We start from the raw sequence: 20,944 nt of genomic DNA, 5'->3' as shown, positions 1-20,944 counted from the left end.
AATTGGGAATGCCCCACTTTGAATTGGGGCCTGGGTCTGGCCCTTTTGTCTGTTTCCCAGAAAGGGCTGTCTGTTGTTATCAAACTTTGAATGACATTGATTATCCCAGTGTTTTCCTTTTTTACATCTAGGACAGGTACCTGGTTCCCTGCTTTTTCCTCCTGAGTTTTGCCTTTTTTGGCTCTTTGTACACTCTCTTTTTGTTTGTCCTATCTGTTCACAATTATAGCAAGATCCATGGAACACTCATATGTTTTTTGTTACCCTTAGTCCAGCCATTGCCTGAGCAAGGAGGCTGGCCTTATATAAGTGCCCCCTAATGCCATCACAGGCTTTAATGTATTCACTTAAAGTTTTTTCCTCATTTAGATTTGCCTTTCCCTTAATAGGTCTAATTGCTGCCTGACATTCTATATTAGCATTTTCATAAGCAAGCAGCTGAATGATCACTTTCCTGGCATAAGAATCCGAAATAGCCTTTTGAGCCATGTCTTGTAAAAGGATGATAAAATCTGGATAAAGCTCCCTTGAACCCCGTTGAACTGAGTTAAAAGAAGGATAAGTAGTACCAGGGTCATGAATTTTTCCCAGGCTCTTAGGCATATAGTTCTGAACTGATCAATAGCCTCATCACCCATTACCATCTGTTGATTTACAGTACCCCATGCCTGTCCGATTCCAAGCAATTGATCAGATGTGATATTAATGAGAGGTTGGGCTTGAGCATGTCTGCGTGCCTGATTTGTTGCTTCATCTGTCCACTAGGTTTTAAATTGGAGAAATTGAGAGGGGGACAGGGTGGATTGGGCTAATGACTCCCAATCCATAGGTATTAAATGCCAGTTACAAGCCAAAGATTGTAACAAGGAATGAACAACATAAGGAGAATTTGGCCCATATTGTCCAATTGCTGGCTTTAAATCCATTAATATTTTAAAAGGAAATGCCTCCCAGCATGCTCGAGCATGTTCTCTGGGCTCCTCAACTGGCAAAATAATTACTGGAAACTGCCAAGCATCCAAATCCCCCATTTCTCGTGTCTGGCGAATGGATGCCTGGATTGTCCCTGCATGATAATTTGTATTTGGGCGTGCTCACAGCATTCCTCCACCATAATTAACAGGTGGACAAGCCTGGATCATTCCCTCACCATAATAGGCTGTTGGACAAGCCTGAAGCTTCCCTTCGCCATAGTTAATGGCGGAGCATGCAATAATGGGAGCGGCAAGCTGTGTCTCAGGCTTCCATTCCAAAAATTCACCAGGCTGAGGTGGGAGTGGCCATTCTGGACTTTCCCCTAAAGGTGCAGTAGGTGGCACTGTTTCTGCAATAGGTGGAACTGTTTCTTTCATAAGTTTTTGGAGGTTAGCATCTATAACTTCCCCTTTCTCTCCCTTTTTTAAACTAGACTGTGAGATTCATTTTGCTGATCATCAGACTCCTGATTATTAAACTTTTCTATGTCATCCTGAAACTCCTCCTCCTTCTCCTCAGTGTGGAGAGGCTCCAGTGCTGTTTTAATTGCCAACCACACAGACCAAGCAGACCAGGGAATATTATGGCCCTTTTGTTGTTCTCATTGTAAGTCTGATCCGACCTTGTCCAAATCTTTTACATTCATGGTTCGGTATTTCAGGAACCAAGGAGAATACTTTTGGAACAAAGATGTGAGATTTTGGGTACTCAAAATTACACCCATGTGGTGTAATAACTGCCATACCAGACTTAAGTAATTAGCAAACTTACTTTCAACCTGACCCATATTTTCCCGAGGTTACCCTGGAATTCTCCGAACACCTTACTTACCTGTAGAGACTGAAGTGAAAGTACTTGGGTGTCCTTCATCAGCTGTCCTCCACTTTCCACACTCTGGCATTTCTTCACTGGATTATTTGTAGAGATTATGGGGAGCCCCACATTGGGCGCCACATGTTGGGGAAACCAGCCGCATACCACCCAGTGGGTACCCTGAGTCCGGCAGAGACAAAGGAGTTAGAAAGAGACAGAATAAGTGTTTAAAAGGCGGGTACAGGGGACTGGAGCATTGGAGGCTTGCTCACAGCCCAGAGCTCTCGGGCTCTGCCCAATATATTGGTTTATAAGCTCTTTGTTCTTAGGGAAGATGGGAGGGGGAGAAAGGATGAGAAAAAGGATTAATCAGTGAGGGAGAACTCGTGAGTCATTTGATAAGATGTATAGTAGTGGCGATTTCTGTAAATTTCCTTGAGCAAAGGTGTGTTTCTAAACTACTTAAGATATTTAACTTATCAGGACTGAAACAGGTGGGAGTAGATTTCAGGAGGAGCCAAGATGTTTGATTGTACTCCACGGCTTCAAGGGAGTGTTATCTCCCTGAGCAACCTGTGGAATGCCGCTGAGTGGTTATGCTCTCAGGGCATAAAGACATGAAGGCAATAAGGAGAATTTTCTCCCCAGAGGCTGCCCATGGATTCCCATAGGTGTCTCACACAGGGGAAACCAACTCAACTGGCACCCCAGAAACTCTCTTTCCCACAGTAATGTGGAACTGAATGCCAATCACCAAGACAATGGGGAAAGTGTCTCCAGGAAATGTCAGAGGTCTTCACAGCAGGCCTAGAAAAAAAAAAAAAAAAGTGGTTTTGTGAGCTGGACCCAGGGTCCCCATGCTGTGCGCAGCCTAGGGACTTGGTGCCCTGTGTTCCAGCCACTCCAGCCATGGCTGAAAGGGGCCAACATAGGGCTTGGGCCATGGCTTGAAAGCGTGCAAACCTCAAGTCTTGGCAGCTTCCATGTGGTGTTGAGCCTGTGAGTGCACAGAAGTCAAGAATTGAGGTTTGGGAACCTCTGCCTAGATTTCAGAAGATATATGGAAAGGCCTGGATATCTAGGCAGAAACTTGCTGTAGGTGCAGGGTCCTCATGGAGAACCTCTGCTAGGACAGTGCAGAAGGGAAATGTGGGGTGGGACCCCCAAAACAGAGTCCCTACTGGGGCAGCACCTAGTGAAGCTGTGAGAAGAGAGTTGCTCTTCTTCAGATCCCAGAATGATAGATCCATTGACAACTTGCACTGTGTGCCTGGAAAAGCCACAGACACTCTATACCAGTCTGTGGAAGCAGCCAGGAAGGAGGCTGTACCCTGCAAAGCCACATGGACAGAGCTGCCCAAGACTATGGGAACCTACCTCTTGCATCAGCATGACCTAAATGTGAGACATGGAATCAAAGGAGATCATTTTGGAGCTTTAAGATTTGACTGCCCCACTGGATTTCAGACTGGCATGAGGCCTATAGCCCTTTTGTTTTGGCCAATCTCTCCCATTTGTAATAGCTATATTTACCCAATGCCTGTATCCTCATTTTATCTAGGAAGTAACTAACTTGCTTTTGATTTTACAGACTCATAGGCAGAAGAGGCTTGCTTTGTCTCAGATGAGACTTTGGACTATAGACTTCCAAGTTAATGCTGAAATGAGTTAAGACTTTGGAGGACTGTTGGGAAGGCTTGATTGGTTTTGAAATGTGAAGACATGAAATTTAGGAGGAGACAAAGGTAGAATAATATGGTTTGGCTGTGTCCCTACCCAAATCTCATCTTGAATTGTAATCCCACATTCCCATGTGTCATAGGAGGAACTCGGTGTGAGGTGATTGAATCATGGGGTTGGATCTTTCCTTTGGTGTTCTTGCGATAGTGAATAAATCTCATGAGATCTGATTATTTTAAAAATGGAAATTTCCTTGCATGAGCTCTCTCTTTTTCTGCTGCAGTCTATGCATGATGTGACTTACCTTTCACCTTCCACTGCGATTATGAGCCCTCCCAAACCACATGGAACTGTAAGTCTATTAAACATTTTTCTTTTTTGTAAATTGCCCAGTCTGGAGTATGTCTTTATCAGCAACATGAGTCAAACTAACACACATATAAGCGAGTACATGGAATACTTGTCTTTTTCTGCCTGGCTTATTAACTTAACATAATGACCTCCTGTTTCATCCATGTTTCTGGAAATGAGAGGATTTCATTCTTTTTATGGATGAAAAATGTTCCATAGTGTATATGTAACACATTTTAGTTATCCTTTCATCCTTTGAACATATAGGTTGACTCGATATATTTGCTATTGTGAATAGTGCTGTAATAAACAGGAGAGTGCAGATATCTTTTTGACATGCTGATTTTATTTTCTTTGGCTATATAGCCAGTAGTAGGATTACTAGATCAAATGGTAGTTCTATTTTTAATTTTTTCAGGAATCCTGTTTTTTGTTTTTCATATTGGCTAATTTGCATTTCCATCAACGGTGTATGAAAATTCTCCTTTTGCCACATCCTCACTAGCATATGTTATTTTTTCTCTTTAATAAAAATAATTTTGACAGTGATGGGATCATATCTTATTGTGGTTTTGATTTGCATTTTCCTGATGATTAGTGATGTTGAACTTTTAAAAATATACTTCATGGCCATTTGTATGTCTTCTTTGAGAAATGTCTATTGAGATATTTTACCCCTTAACAGTTTAGATGTTTTTGTTTGTTTTTTGCTGTTGAGTTCTTTGAGATCCTCCTGTATTGTGGTTATTAATACCTTTTGGTGTGAATAGTTTGCAAATATTTTCGGAGATTCTCTCTTCACTTTGTTGATGGTTTCCCTTGTTTTGCAGCTTTTTAGCTTAATGTGATCCCACTTGTCTATTTGTAGTTTTATTGCCTGAATTTTGTGTTCTTACCCCAAACATCTTTATGCAAACCAGTATCCCAAAGCATTTCCCTAATACTATATTTTAGCAGTTTAAAGTCTCATGTTTTATATTTAATACATTTTTATTTAATTGTTGTATATAATGAGATTTATGGCTCTAGATTAATCCTTCTGCATTTGGTTATCCAGTTTTCTCAGAACCATTTACTGAGGAAACTTTTCTTTCCCAATGGCTGTTCTTCACATGTGTTAAAAATGAGTTGGCTGTAAATACACGAATTTATTTCTGTGTTCTCTATTATGTTCCATTGGTCAATGTGTCTTTTTAATGGTAGAATCATATTGTTTAGTTACTATGGATTTCTTGTATATTCTGAAATCAGGTAGTAAGATGCCTCCAGATTTCTCCCTCCCCCTCAGGATTGCTTTGGCTATTCGGGGTTTTTTATGGTTCCATACACATTTTAGATTTTTTTTTCTGTTTTTGAAATAATGTCAATTGTGTTTTTATAGAGATTGCATTGAATCTGTAAATTGTTTTGAGTAGAATTGGGATTTTAATTATATGAATTCTTCCTTTTCTTTCTTTCTTTTCTTTTTTTTCTTTTTCTTTCTTTCTTTTTTTTTTTTTTTTTTTTTGAGACAGTTTCACTTTGTTGCCCTGGTTGGAGTGCAGAGACTCTGCCTTGGGTCACTGCAACCTCCAGCTCCCAGTTTCAAGCGATTCTTGTGCTTCAGTTTTCCAAGTAGCTGGGATTATAGGTGCATACCACAACATCTGGCCAGTTTTTGTATTATTAGTAGAGACATGGTTTTGCCATGTTGGCCAAACTGATCTTGAACTCCTGACCTCAAATGATTCACCCACCTCAGCCTCCCAAAATTCTGAGATTGCAGGTGTGGGTCACCATGCCTGGCCTTAATTATATTAATTCTTCTAAATCATGAGCATGAGCTATCTATCCATTTTTTGGTGACTTTTTCAATTTTTTTCATCACTGTCTTATGGTTTTCTTGTATAGATCTTTCACTTATTTGGTTAAATTTATTCCTAAGCACTATATATATATATATAGTGGCTATTGGAATTGTTTTATTGATTTCTTTTTCAGATATTTGTTGTTTGCATATATAAATGCTACTAATTTTTATATGTTGACTTTGTATCCCACAAGTTAACTGAATTTGTTTTTTATTCTAACAGTTTTCTTTGGTGGAATTTTTTTTTTTAATGGTTTTTCAAAATATAATAGCATGGCATGTCTTTTATGGACAAGAATAATTTAACTTCTTCTTTTCAAATTTGGATGCCCTTTATTTCTTTCTCTTGTCTAACTGCTGTCTATATAGGACAGCCCAGTAATATACGTAATACAAATTGTGAAAGTAGACATCTTTGTCTTGTTCTAAATCTGAAAAATTTTCAGTTATATTTCTGCATGGTGGAATGTTAGCTATGGTTTTGTCAACTATGAGCCTGAAAAACTACCCCTTCAAATTTTTAATTAAGTTAGGCTGTGGAGCAATTTATACCCCAGGTCATAACAGTAAATCAATGTTATCAATTAGCAAAGCGCAAGAGTTGGTATGATACCAATAGAGCTAGGCAGAGGACAACATTAAGTTCTCAAATATACATATACTGGGAGTATCAGGAGAGAGGAGACAAAATAAGAAGCAGGAAAATGATTCCAAGGAATACTAGCTGAAAAATACATAAATTTATTAAAGACAAGATTTCATTTACATATCCAAGAAGCTCAACAAACTCTAAGGAACATAAACACAAAAAGTTCCAAATAAACACATCATAGTACCTATGTTGAAAACCAAAGGAAAAACAAACTCTTGAAAACAGCAAGAAAAAAATGATTTCTCATATAAAAAGGAACTCCAATAAATTTAAAAGAAATAGGAGAAGTCAGACGGAAGTGAAAGGACATATTGAAAAGTATTAAAAATAAGCCCCGCTTCCACCAGCCCCACAAAAAAACAACTGTCAAACAAGAATCTTAAATTCTACAATGGTATATTTTAAAATGTAGGTAAAATAAATACTCTCATAGATAACAAAACTGGAAAGAATTCATTGCTAGTAGACCTTCCTTGCAAGATATACTAAGGAAACTTCTTTAGGCTGAAAGCAAGTGATCTAAGACAGTAATTCAAATCCATATATATAAACAGGAAGCATGGGTAAATATGGTTTTGTAATGACTAATGGACATGTATGTGTATATTTCTTCTCATTTCTTAATTGATTGAAGAAAAGAATTGATTTAATTGATTTAAAAGCATTTTTATTAGTCAATATCTATATAGTTGTATAGTTAGGACTATGATAAAGACTAATATAATATGTGTGGCTTAAGAGCTCAAAAGTTGTGGGTGGGAGCACAGATCTATTGAAATAAAAAAAAATTAACATTAGTTGGGAACCCAAATTAATATAACGAAGTGAAGAGAATTAGAAGTAGTAAACAAGAATGTTAAAACACCAAACCCTGTAAGTATGTAATTATTCTTTCTTCCCTTAGCAACTTAAAAAGATACCAAATTATAGACAGTAACAGTTAAAGCAATTTATTGTTGGGTTTGTAACACCTATAATAATACTAATAATTCAAAAATAGGAGAGAAGAAAAGAATGCTTCTATATCTGTCTAGAATTTATGTTAATGTAAATCAGAATCAGAATATAAGTTGTATATGTAGTAAGCCCTAGAGAAGCCACTAACACCACAACTGAACAGCAAAAAAAGATGAAAAATTTAGTAACAGAATAAATATGTTACACTAGAAAATATTCATTCACTTAATGGAAAAGTAATAGTGGAGAAATAGGGGAATAAAAAAGATGAGATGTAGAGAAAATGTAAAATGAGTAAATTCAATGGTAAAAATAAAATTGAATGTGAAACAACTAAACAATTGAGTCAAAAGGCAGAGACTGTCAAACTGGATGAAAAAAATCCTACTTCATGTTATCTACAGGAGATACACTTTAGATTTAAAGATAAAATTAGTTCAAAGTAAGATAATGAAAAAAATATGTGTCTAGCAAACACAAGAAAGCTACAATGACTACATTAGTATCAAAAAATATTTACTTTAAAACAAATAAAGTTACTAGAGATCAAGAGAGACATTTTATAATAATAAAAAATTTATACAGCAGAAACTTGCAATAATTATAAACATATATGCAGCTAACAACAGACCCCAAAATTATGTGAAGGAAAAACTGGCAGAATTGAAGAGAGTAACAGACAACCCAACAATAATTGGAGATTTTGATACGCCATTTTCAATAATGGATGGACAAAACAGGCAGAAGATCAATAAGAAAATCGAACACTTGACTATTAGAATAAATAAATTAGATGTAATAACATCTATAAAATACTCCAACTAAAAACAGCAGAATACACCATTTTCTAAAGTGCACATGGAACATTCTTCAGGATACTGTATATGATAGACCATAAAAACAATTCTCTAAATTTTAAAGGATTGCAATAATACAAAGTATGCTTTCCAGTCACAATATAATAAAATTATAAATCAATATATAGTATATTAACAAATATGTGAAAATTAAACCATTTAATTCTAAATACCAAAGGGATCAAAGGACAAATCACAAGGGAAATTAGAAAAATTCTTTGAGATAAATGAAAATGAGGACAACAGCATTCCAAAACTTCTGGGTTACAGTAGAATAGTACTCCAAGAGAAATGTAGAGCGGTAAATCTTGTATTAATAAAGAAGAAAGATCTCAAATATAGACACATTAGAAAAGAGGAAAAAACTAAATCTGAAGCAATTAGAAGAAAGTCACTAATAAATGTGAGATGAGAAATTAATGAACTAGATGAATGAAAATAGAAAAAAAAGAATTAATTAAACAAAATTAATTAAAAAATAGATTTTTCTTTAAAAAGATCAACAAAGTTGGCAATACTTTAGCTAAACTGACCAATAAAAAATAGAAAATACTCAAATTACTAAATGTAAGAATAAAAGAGGGGACATCACTACTTACTGCACAGAAATAATAGCAATTTTATGGGTATATTATAATAAAATGTATGCTATTTATTTGATTACATAAACACATTTTTTGAAAAACTCAAAGCATCAAAATAATTAAAGAAGAAATAGAAAATATGAATATACCTATAGCAAATAAAGTGATTCAATTTGTCATTAAAACATTTCCCACAAAGAAAATTCAGGAGTACATGGCTTCACTAGTGAATATCACTAAATGTTAAAGAGAAATTAATAGGAACTTGTCACCTCTTCCAAAAAATAGAAGGGAAGTGTGAGTATCTCAACTCCTTCTATGAGGCCAATTTTATCCCAATACTAAAACCAGATAAAGACAACATAATAAAGCTACTAATATCTCTTTTGAATATAGATATAAAAATTCTCACAAAAGAGTAGTAAACCAAAACCAACAACATATAAAAATGATTATATACAATATCAAGTTTGATCTCTCTCAGGAATGTAACATAGGTTCGACTTATGAAAATAAATATAGTATACCATATCAATAAAATAAAGGGGAAAAACTCGACTTCTCAATGGACACAGAATAAGAATTTGTTATAATTCAATATTGTTTAATGGTAAAAAAAAAAAAAAGAAAAAAGAAAAAAATCACTCAGCACCCTAGGAATAAAAGGAAGCATTCTCAACCTGATAAAAGCATCTGTGAAAGATCCAGAACCACCACCATTAATGGTGAAAAAGATATGATTTCCCCCCCAAGAGAATTTTTTAAGGCAAAAATATTTTTCTTTGACATTTCTGTTTGACATTATATTGGAATTTCTTCTCAGAGCAGTTAGGCAAGTAAAGAAAACAAAGGGCATCTGAATTGAAAAGAGAGTAATTGACAGATGATATATTCTTATATAAAGAAAATCCAGAGAAATTCACTAAAAACCTATTACAACTAATTTAATGAGTTTACCAAGGGTATACAATACAAGATCAATATGCAAGAATGCTACATTATACACTAGTAATAAACAACCTCAAATGGAATTAAGAAAAAATTTTATATTATTATAAAACTGAAATAGTAATAAACATAAGAAAAGAAATACAAACATTCTGGGAGCAAGTTAAAAGAACTAAAACAGAAAGACTATGGATGAGAAGATGCTTCTAGGAAGAAGGCATACTTCCCAATTTTATCTATTGATTGATCTTTACTAATTATCTAATTATCATTTATCTAACCCCAGCTGACTTTTTTGGAGAAATGAACAAGCAGATTCTAGAATTCATATCGAAATGTAAAGGATCCATAATCTTGAATAAATGGAACGAAGTTGGACGTTTTATACTTACTGATTTCAGAACTTACTATAAAACTACAGTAATCAAGGCTGCATTGTACTAGCCAAAGTAGAGACATAAATATCAATAGACTAGAATGAGAATTTAGGCCGGGCACGGTGGCTGACACCTGTAATCCCAGCACTTTGGGAGGCTGAGGCGGGCAGATAACAAGGTCAAGAGTTCAAGACCAGCCCGCTTGACCAACATGGTGAAATCCAGTCTCTACTAAAAATACAAAAATTAGCCAGGTGTGGTGGTGTGTGCCTGTAATCCCAGCTACTCAGGAGGCTGAAGCAGGAGAATCACTTGACCCTGTGAGGCAGAGGTTGCAGGCGCCCCTGCACTCCACCTTGGGTGACAGAGCAAGACTCCATCTCAAAATTTAAAAAAATTTAAAAAAAATTAAAAAAAAAAAAGAAGAATGATGAGAGTCCAAAAAACTTTTCTCACATGCACAATTGATTTTTGTTAAAGTTCCATGATAATTCAAAGATGTTCAAATTTCTCAACTATCAAGAAGTACAGATCAAAACTACAATGAGATACTATGTCCAGAATTGGTGGGTTCTTAGTCTCACTGACTTCAAGAATGAAGCTGCAGACCCTCGTGGTGAGTGTTACAGTTCTTAAAGATGGTGTGTCCGAAGTTTGTTCTTTCAGATGTGTCCAGAGTTTCTTCCTTCTGGTGGTTTGTGGTCTTGCTAACTTCAGGAGTGAAGCTGCAGACCTTCATGGCGAGTGTTACAGTTCTTAAAGGTGGCACATCTGGTGTTGTTCATTCTTTCCAGTGGGTTCATGATCTTGCTGGCCTCAGGAGTGAAGCTGCAGACCTTTGCAGTGTTACAGCTCATACAGGCAGTGTGGACTCAAAGAGTGAGCAGCAGCAAGATTTATTGTAAAGAGCAAAAGAACAAAGCTTCCACAGTGTGGAAGGGCACCCCAGCAGGTTGCCACTGCTGGCTCTGGCAGCCTGATTTTATTCCTTTATCTGACCCCACCCATATCCTGTTGATTGTTCCATTTTACAGAGAGTTGATTGGTCCGTTTTGACAGAGTGCTGATTGGTGTGTTTATAATCCCTGAGCTAGACACAGAGTGCTCATTGGTGCATTTACAATCCTTGAGCTAGACGTAAAAGTTCTCCAAGTCCCCACCCAACTCAGGAGCCCAGCTGGCTTCACCTAGTGGATCCCTCGCCCAGCAGCCTGTGGAGCTGCCTGCCAGTCCAATGTGGCACACCCGCGCTCCTCAGCCATTGGGCAGTTGATGTGACCGGGCACGGGTGGAGCAGGGGGCGGAGCCCATCAGGGAAGCTCAGGTCTTGCGAGAGCCCAGGGTGGGCGAGGTGGCAGGGTTCGGACATGGTGGGCTGCAGGTCCCGAGTGCTGCCCTGCAGGGAGATGGCTGAGACCTGGCGAGAATTCGAGCACAGTACAGGTGGGCCGGCACTGCTAGGGGAACCAGCATACCCTCCAAGGCTGCTGGCCGAGTGCTAAGCCCCTCACTGCCCCGGGGCCAGCGGTGCCCGCCGCTCTGAGTGTGGGACCAGCCGAGCCTGCTCCCACCCAGAACTCTCGCTGGCTGGTGAGCGAGCGCCTTTCACAGCCTTGGTTCCTGCCTGCGCCTCTCCCTCCACACCTCCCCTTAAGCAGAGGGAGCTCCAGCCTCGGCCAGCCCAAGGAGGGGCTCCCATAGTGCAGCGGCGGGCAGAAGGGCTCCTCAAGCAGGGCCAGAGTGGACACTGAGGCCAAGGAGGCACCAAGAGCGAGCAAGCGGGCTAGCACGTTGTCACCTCTTAATACCACATCATAATTGCTAGGATGATTGTAGTAAAAAAGACAGAAATACCAGTACCGGTAAGGGTATGAAGACATTTGACTCCTCATCCATGGCTGATGAAAATGGCAAATGGTGCAGCTAGTTTTCATCTGGCAGTTCCTCAAACGAAAAATTACCATATGACCCAGTCATTCCATATACCCAGTCCTAGGGGTATATGTATCTACATATATTTTAATGAAAACATGTCCATACAAAGGTTTGTACATGGATGTTCACAGTAGCAGAATTTATAGTAGCCAAAAGTGGTAACAATTCACTTACTATTATCTGATATTGGATAAGTAAAATATTGTATTTTCAAATAATGGAAAGTTATTCTACCATAAAAATGCATGAACCGTCAATACATGCTTCAATATAGATAAATCTTGAAAACATGCTTCTACTTGCAAGAAGCCAACAGAAGATCACATACTGAATGATTCATTTCATAAAATGACACAAAATATCTAGAATAGGCAAATTCATAGAGATGGAGTGTAGGAGATCAGTCAGGGTGGTGGGAGAAATTATAGGAAAAACACAAATCTTCTTGGAAGGCTGGGAGGTTTTGGAAAACGTCTGAAAGGTAATTTGGCTGAAGGCAGTCAAATTCTCTTATTTGGAGCCTGAGAGCAAAAGGTAGGCAACAAAAAAATGTAAAGGGATTGATCTAGATAAGTTAGTTTACTTAGGCCTCAGAACCTGGCATTTAATCATCTGCACAAAGGACAGCTCTCTCTGGGGGTGAGGGAGTGACTATGTTAATTACTCACAAGTGTGTTGACTCAAAGCCTTTGTCAATAAATGCCTGCAGTACGGGCTTGTCTGGGCTACAGCTGCTGGTACACTTTATGGCACCTTCCTCGGTGTCTGTGGTGGCCCGGTCCCCTAGCTGTGCAGCCAGGCAAAAAACCCGTGTCTGCATACAATTTTTCATCTGTCACTCAGCCAGGGTCTGCGCGTCAGACCCAGCAGTGGAGAGTAAGTTACTGATTGCCTAGAGTTTGGGAAGTTGGGAGGAAAATAGAGAGTACTGCAAATGGATAGGGGATTTGTTTTGGGGGTGATTAAAATGTTCTAAAATCAGTTTTGGTGATGTTTGAACAAGCTGTGAATATATTAAAATGATAGATTTATATACTCTAAATTGATAAAGTGTATGGTATTTAAAATATATCTTAACATATAGTTGGCCGGGCGCGGTGACTCAAGCCTGTAATCCCAGCACTTTGGGAGGCCGAGACGGGCGGATCACGAGGTCAGGAGATCGAGACCATCCTGGCTAACACGGTGAAACCCCGTCTCTACTAAGAAATACAAAAAACTAGCCGGGCGAGGTGGCGGGCGCCTGTAGTCCCAGCTACTCGGGAGGCTGAGGCAGGAGAATGGCGTGAACCCGGGAGGCGGAGCTTGCAGTGGGCTGAGATCCGGCCACTGCAGTCCAGGGTGGGCTGGGAAGGGAAATAAGTTTATAAATTGTATGGTATTTAAAATATATCTTAACATATAGTTAATACAAAATGCAACTAGAGAGAAAAAGTAATAGTGAGATTTTCTTAGGAGATGTATGTTTAATTTTTAAAGGTGGTACTGAAGACTAAATCCTAGAAGATTTTTTCCCCCTGACTGGAGACACTCAGATTATCTTTTCCCTAGAGGGATGTATTCAAATACTAAAAAAGTAGAGTAAGATATTTCAATATTCTCTCTAAGTAAATCCTCTTGTAAGGCAAGGAAAGCCTCCTCTTCTCCTTTAATTATAGAGAAAATTCATGTTTTCTCTCTCTCATTTTCTCACTCTCACTCAAGGAGTGGATATAGGACATTTTTCTATCTGACTCTCATTGTGTAACTCTGGGAGGCAGCTGAGCATTGAGAAATCAATACTGCAAAGTGAATCTGGCTGTCAATTGTACAAAACAACCAATGGTGACTGTGATGGTTACTACTGAGTGTAGACTAGATTGGATTGAAGGATGCAAAGTATTGTTCCTGGGTGTGTCTGTGAGGGTGTTGCCAAAGGAGATTAATATTTGAGTCAGTGGACTGGACGAGGTAGACCCACCCCCCTTCTGCATGAGTATACTCTAATCAGCTGCCAGAGAGGCTAGAATAAAGCAAGTAGAAAACAGTAGAAAGACTTGCTTGGTGTGGAGACTCACACCTGTAATCCCAGCACTTTGGGAGGCCAAGGCGGATGGATCACCTGAGGTCAGGAGTTTGAGACCAGCCTGGCCAACATGGAGAAACCCCGTCTCTACTAAAAATACCAAATTAGCCAGGTGTGGTGGCACATTCCTATAATCCCAGCTACTCGGGAGGTTGAGGCAGGAGAATCACTTAAACTCGGAAGGCAGAGGTTGTGGTGAGCCGAGATTGTGCCATTACACTCTAGGCTGGGCAACGAGAGCGAAACTCCATCTGAAAAAAAAAAAAAAAAGAAAGAAAAAAAGTGGAAAGACTTGACTTGCTGAGTCTTCCTATCTTCATCACTCTATTGTGCTGGATGCTCCCTGCCCTCCAACACTGAACTCCAAGTTCTTCAGATTTTGGACTCTTGGATTTAAACAGTGATTTGCCAGGGGCTCTCAGGCCTTTGGCCACAGAACAAAGACTGCACTGTTGGCTTTCCTACTTTTGAGGTTTTGGGACTCAGACTGGCTTCCTTGCTCTTCAGCTTGCAGAAGGTCTGTTGTGGGACTTCACCTTGTGATTATGTGGGTCAATGCTCCTTAATAGGCCAGTTGTGGTGGCTCACACCTGTAATCCCAGCACTTTGGGAGGCCGAGGCAGATGGATCACGAGGTCAAGATTTCAAGACCAGTCTTGCCAATATGGTAAAACCCTGTCTCTACTAAAAGTACAAAAATTAGCTGGGCATGATGGGGGGTACCTGTAGTCCCAGCTACCTGGAGGCCTGAGGCAGGAGAATCACTTGAACCAGGGAGGCGGAGGTTGCAGTGAGCTATCACGCCATTGCACTCCAGCCTGGGTGACAGAGTGAGGCTCCATCTCAAAATAAATAAACAAAGAAATAAACTCCTTAATAAACTCCCATTCATATATGCATCTATTCTATTATTCCTGTCCTTCTAGAGAAACCAGACTAATACAGTAAGTATAGAAAAAAAAACTGTCACTGATTCAAAGACCTTGTGTGTGCGTTTAGGGCAATATTACTAAAGATAAACATTAGAAATGTAGTAATTAGTTACAAAAGTTGGAAGAAGAGCAGAAATCCTAGCAAGTGGATAAACAAACCAGAGATATCATTGTACTTAATTAGATTGCAGAGAATTAAGGAAGCACCAGTCTGTGAAGGAATTTGTAAGTCATTTTGAAGACTTTTTACTTTTCTCACCAAAATAGTGAGAATGTGATAAAAAGAATTTAAAAAGGCAAATACTTAGTAAACTTTGCTTTCCAAAAAAAAGTTATTACTTAACTACCATATGAAGAGGACCAAGGGTAGAGATACAGGAAGAATAATTAGAAGACTTATGGTAGTAGACAAGAAGGAAGAGAAAAAAGAAGAGGAGAATTCAAATTAATAAGAACTAAAAAGCCAAGAAGATAGCATTGCCACAACTTGATAATGTATGAGATATGAGGGTTAAATATAAGAATGCTCTTCAGGTTGACTTCTATTTTTCTACTTTGTGCAACTGGATTGAGAGTTGTATCAGTTATTAAGTAAGAAATAGCAGAAACAGATACATTTTCAAGTAAAAATATTGTAAATTCATGTGGAATTTGAGGATCGCTTAGACTGGTCTGATGCTAGAAGAGAGGTCTCAGTTGCTAATTAACATTTGGGAGTCATCTTTATTGTTCTATGTCAGATAGCCATTGGGAGATTTTTATGTGATAAGTTGAAGAAAATACCTAAAATGAAATAGTTATTTATGTCAGAAATCTAAAAGAATCAACTGACAAATTATTAAAACTAAATAAGAGTTCAGTAAATTTCTGCATGAAAGAAAATTTTATAGTATTTTCCTAAACCAACAATAACAAAATAAAAATAAAATTAAATGTGACTCTATTAAGAATAGCAACAAAAAACAGAAAGTGTATAGTAGTACATTAACAACTAACCTATAAGGTTTCTACCTTAGTCTGTTCGGGCTACCGTAAGAAACTATGATAAATTTAGTATTCTTATAAACAAAAGAAATTTATTTCTCACGGTTCTGGAGGCTGGGAAGCCCAGGTCAAACTGCTGGCAAATTCAGTTGTCTGATGCGGACCAGCTTTCTAATTCATAGAGGGCATTTTTTATTATTGTTGTTATATCCTCACGTGGTGGAAGAGAAAGGTGTATCTTGCTAGATTCTTTTATAAAGACACTAATCTCATTCATAAGGGCTCCACTATCAAGACCTAAACATCTCCCAAAGACCCCACCCTAATATCATCACATTGGGGATTAGAATTTCAACACGTGAATTTTAAGAGGACACAAACATTCATGTCATGGCAATCCTTTGAAGAAAACTTTAAACCTTTAGTCAAGAGCATTGAAAACAATCTAAAAATTATAATATCTTCATGTTTCTTCATGCATGACTACTGTAACAATGTCAATTCTTCACAATTTCATTTAGAAAAATTCTGCATATATATACAGGGGAAGGTAATATACACTAGAGTCTTATAATTCAGTTGGAATGGGAAAGATTATTTAATAAATGGCGTTGTAAAAACTGATTTACTATATGGAGATAAGTGAAGCTGGATTTCTGCATAAAACCACCTGCAAGAATGCAACTCAACAGGATTAGGATTATTAAAGGCATAGTGACTTAAGATTGGATAAGGGCTTCTTAAATAAAATTTTAAAACCATGAAGCATATGACAAAAAATGGATAAGCTTTGTTATATAAAAGTTAAGCCAGGCACCGTGGCTCAAGTCTGTAGTCCCAGTGACTTTGGGAAAATGGTATGAGATCAAGGTCAGGAGACTGAGACCATCCTGGCTAACATGGTAAAACCCCTGCCTCTACCAAAAATACAAAAGTAGCCGGCAAGGTGGCTGGCACCTGTAGTCCCAGCTACTTGGGAGGCTGAGGCAGGAGAATGGCATAAACTCGGGAGGTGGAGCTTGCAGTGAGCTGAGATCCAGCCACTGCACTCCAGCTTGGGAGACAGAGCGAGACTCCATCTCAAAAAAAAAAAAAAAGTTAAAGACTTCTGTTGAACAGTTAAAACTAACACTCTGGACAAACTTAACACACTAATGACAAAATGGGAGAAGGTATTTGCAAAACCTAAAACTAATATGGAGTTACTGTCAAAGAGAGCACACACACACACACACACACACGCACACACACGCACACACAAAATCCTACAACTTTCATAGAAAAACTACAACCCTAACCAAAAAAGTAGGCAAAAAAAGAAGTTGGGATAATAACAGATCTAGATTTATAAAAGGCTAATTAAGATAGAGAAAGATTATAATACCTACAAGTAATCAATTAAATACCCATTAAAACACAATGTGATATCAGTTTACAATGACTCTATTGGCAAATATTAGAAAACTAAATAACACCAAAATTTCAATTAGTATGTTGTGGAAAATTTGGACACAAGAGTAGAAAATAAGGCAGCCATTCTGAAGACCAATTTGGGGCTACTTATTTCAGTTTATTGTAGGGATACTCTATGACTCGACCACATATTCTCTTAGTGCCTAACATACACACACACACACACACACACACACACAATGTTCACATAGGTATGTGGGTGGACTTATGTGAAAATGCCCAGGTGACGTTATTTGAGGTTGCCAGGAATTAGTGGAATCTGGAGTTATTCACTGAGCTAATAAATAGGTAAAATGTGTAGTACCCTGAGAGTCATAGTGTCACAATACCAGGAGAATACACTGGAGACTTAGAAGACAATAGAGAACTGTGATGCAGTTAGAATCCCAGGTCTAGACATGTGCACATAGTTATTAAAAATGTAGAAAATATATTTTAATTAAACAAAAAATGAGACCTAGAATTCACTATCAGTTGAAATAGAAAGCAGGCACATAAATCAACAATGTACATTTTGCAACCATATACAAACAAAAGATGCACATTAAACACATTAATGGATGTATATAAAGGAGGGAGGGAACAGGAGTGTGGAATTAATATAAAGGAAATCAATAAATTGATAGATTAAGAAAGGGCTCTTCAAGAACCAATGTCTATAATGCACCATGAAACAGAGTATGATTTAATCCAACTCTCTACTTGTGGAAGGAATGGAGGGAGGGATATATAAACACGCACCCTGGAGACATTTCATATAAAAATGTATGAATTACTTGTTCTAATCCTTTAGAATTTTAATGCGAAGTACATAATTTTGAATTAAGTGTGTGTGTGTATAAATGTGTAGCATATTTTATTTTACATAGCATAATTTTTATGTATTTTCTTACCGGCAGTTTTGAAAATGCTGTGACGTGTTCTCCCATTGGTGAACAATATGAGGCTCAGAAAGATTGAATGATTTGCCTAATAAGGTCCCTCATCTAGGAGTGGTAGGAGCTGAGAATAAATCTAGGCCTTCTTTCTAGGTCTTTGAATTATTCCTTGATAGGAATAAGCAGTGAGGCTTCGATGTGTTATAGCTTCCATTTAACTTCAGGAAAGTATCTCTTGTGCTTTACTGGAAGGAAGAAAAATTGGAAGAGTAGGGAGGAAATTCTGTCAAGGTATTGAGATCAAAGCAAAAACTTTTTAAAATAAATGTTAATTTATTTGATGTCCACAGAATTTCAGAATCCTCAAAGCTGCCTTAGTCTGCCTATTCCTAGGGCCAGTTCTTCTTTAAGTTACCTGCTTTCAGATATAAAACCTAGCCTATTTAATCAGGTTTTTTCATCTGTAAAACAAAGGATGTATAAGGAGGCAGGCCACTCATCTGGAAATGCAGTATTTACTACAATATACAACAAATAGTGACAGAAAATAAGAGTATTTGGGAATAGCTTCTGCTGTGCAGTACAAACACAATGATCTCCTGGTTTATTTTAGTTCCAATTATTCTTATTTCACGTGGCCTCAAATGCAATGGGAGCCTAGGAGAGAAGCGAAGCTGGCCTCCATGGCAATGAACATGCATTATCTCACCAATGCATGCCCAAGTATTTTCAACTGTAAACGTTATAGGAAACCAGAGGACAGTTGTTTTGCTTATATTCATTTATTCATAACTTTATTCACTCCATAAATATTTAGTAAATCCCTGCTTCATGCTGGATACTAACTGTGCTAATTGTTGTGGATGCATTGGGGAATACAATTACATAGTTAGTTTCATTATGGAAACTACAACCTATCATGAAAGACAAACAATAATAAAATGGTATAAGATTTTTTTGATAGAAGCACAAAGCACTGGAGTACCAGTAGGAGAAACTAAATTGATGAATATTTCATACAATATTTTCCCCTTTTATGATGGAGAATTTTAAACATATATAAAAAGTAGAAAGAGTACAACATCTCATCCAAACCTTCATTCACTTCTGTGTTATTTTGAAGAAAATTACATATTAGACATTATGTAATTTTAAACATAATCATTTTACTATATATTTATAATATATAGGGCCATAAAATAAACCCACAACTATTTGTGTAAATCTGGAAAGATTTAATAATGCTATGAATGTTCACACAATCTTAGATAGCTAGTGGCACTGACCAATAGCTAGACTATAGATTTTTGACTTGACTGGCATCTAATAAACTTGGAAAATTATTCTATATTTTCAAATATCTATAGCTACATCAAAAAGCAATTCATATTTTTATTGGTGGTTTATTATTTTGTTTACAAACTCATTGGTTAAGCATAATGTTATCTTGTTGGAAATTATTAGGCTTAAATTTACTATTGATAATAGTAATATCACTTCTGGAGGAGAAAATTTTCAGCTGAAAGTGTGAAATATGTGTACACAAAACATTAATAAGGAGAGCATACAGTGAAATATTAATATGATCTATGTTTTTTTCTAGGATTAGACATTATTGCTAGCTTCTATAATCTTTCATATCTTTACCTATTAAAGTGTACCATTTTTTAAAAATAATAACTCATACATAACATTTTTTCTTTTTTGAGATGCAGTTTCCCTCTTGTTGCCCAGGCTGGAGTGCAATGGCATGATCTCGGTGCACTCTAACCTCCGCCTCCCGGGTTCAAGTGATTCTTCTGCCTCAGCCTCCCAAGTAGCTGGGATTATAGGCACCTGCCATGATGCCCAGCCAATATTGGTACTTTCAGTAGAGACGGGCTTTTGCCATGTTGGCCACGCTGGTCTCAAACTCCTGACCTCAGAGAATCCACCCGCCTCAGCTTCCCAAAGTGCTGGGATTACAGGCATGAACCACCATGCCTGGCCAGTCATACCTAACTTTTATACAGAACTTGCCACTTGGTCTTCATCCACGTGATGTATGGGTGGTAGTAGTGGTGCTAACCATAGTGGAGAATGCAATGCTCAGCTTTATCGAAAATGTTTTCAAATCTCATAGATAATGTCAGTCTATCACGGGATGCTGAAAATACACCAGAAGACAAAATCTCAAACTAAATTTGGAGTAAAGTTGTTTTTCCCATCACTACTGATAATACTCCTGCTGTCTATCATGGCATTTCTAGTAAGAGCAGAAAATGTAAAGGACTGTGAAATATTTCACTGATAAATGTGTTTATTATGTAACTGTTGGTCAAATGAATCCCTTGAAACATTCTGGAACCATCATTAACCTTATATGGCAAGTATGATAATATTTGGAAAATCCCCTATAAATCTTTGAATTAAATTTGCGTCTGTATTCTAGACTTAGTGTAAGATTCAAAACCTCTGCCTAATGGAATAGAAGTCCCAAAATTGAGAACAATAAAAATAATTAGAAAAAATAAGTAGAAATTTTAAAAAAGGAATAAAACAAAACAATTCACATTGTTCTCATCCTAACAAATCCAGCCTCTCAACCTACTTGGATTTTTGTTTTATGGCAATAATAATTTTATTTATAGCACA

This window comes from Papio anubis, chromosome 14 (genome assembly GCF_008728515.1).
Source record: "Papio anubis isolate 15944 chromosome 14, Panubis1.0, whole genome shotgun sequence".
NCBI classification, from domain to species: Eukaryota; Metazoa; Chordata; class Mammalia; order Primates; family Cercopithecidae; genus Papio; species Papio anubis.
Note: the sequence above shows the minus strand (reverse complement) of the source record.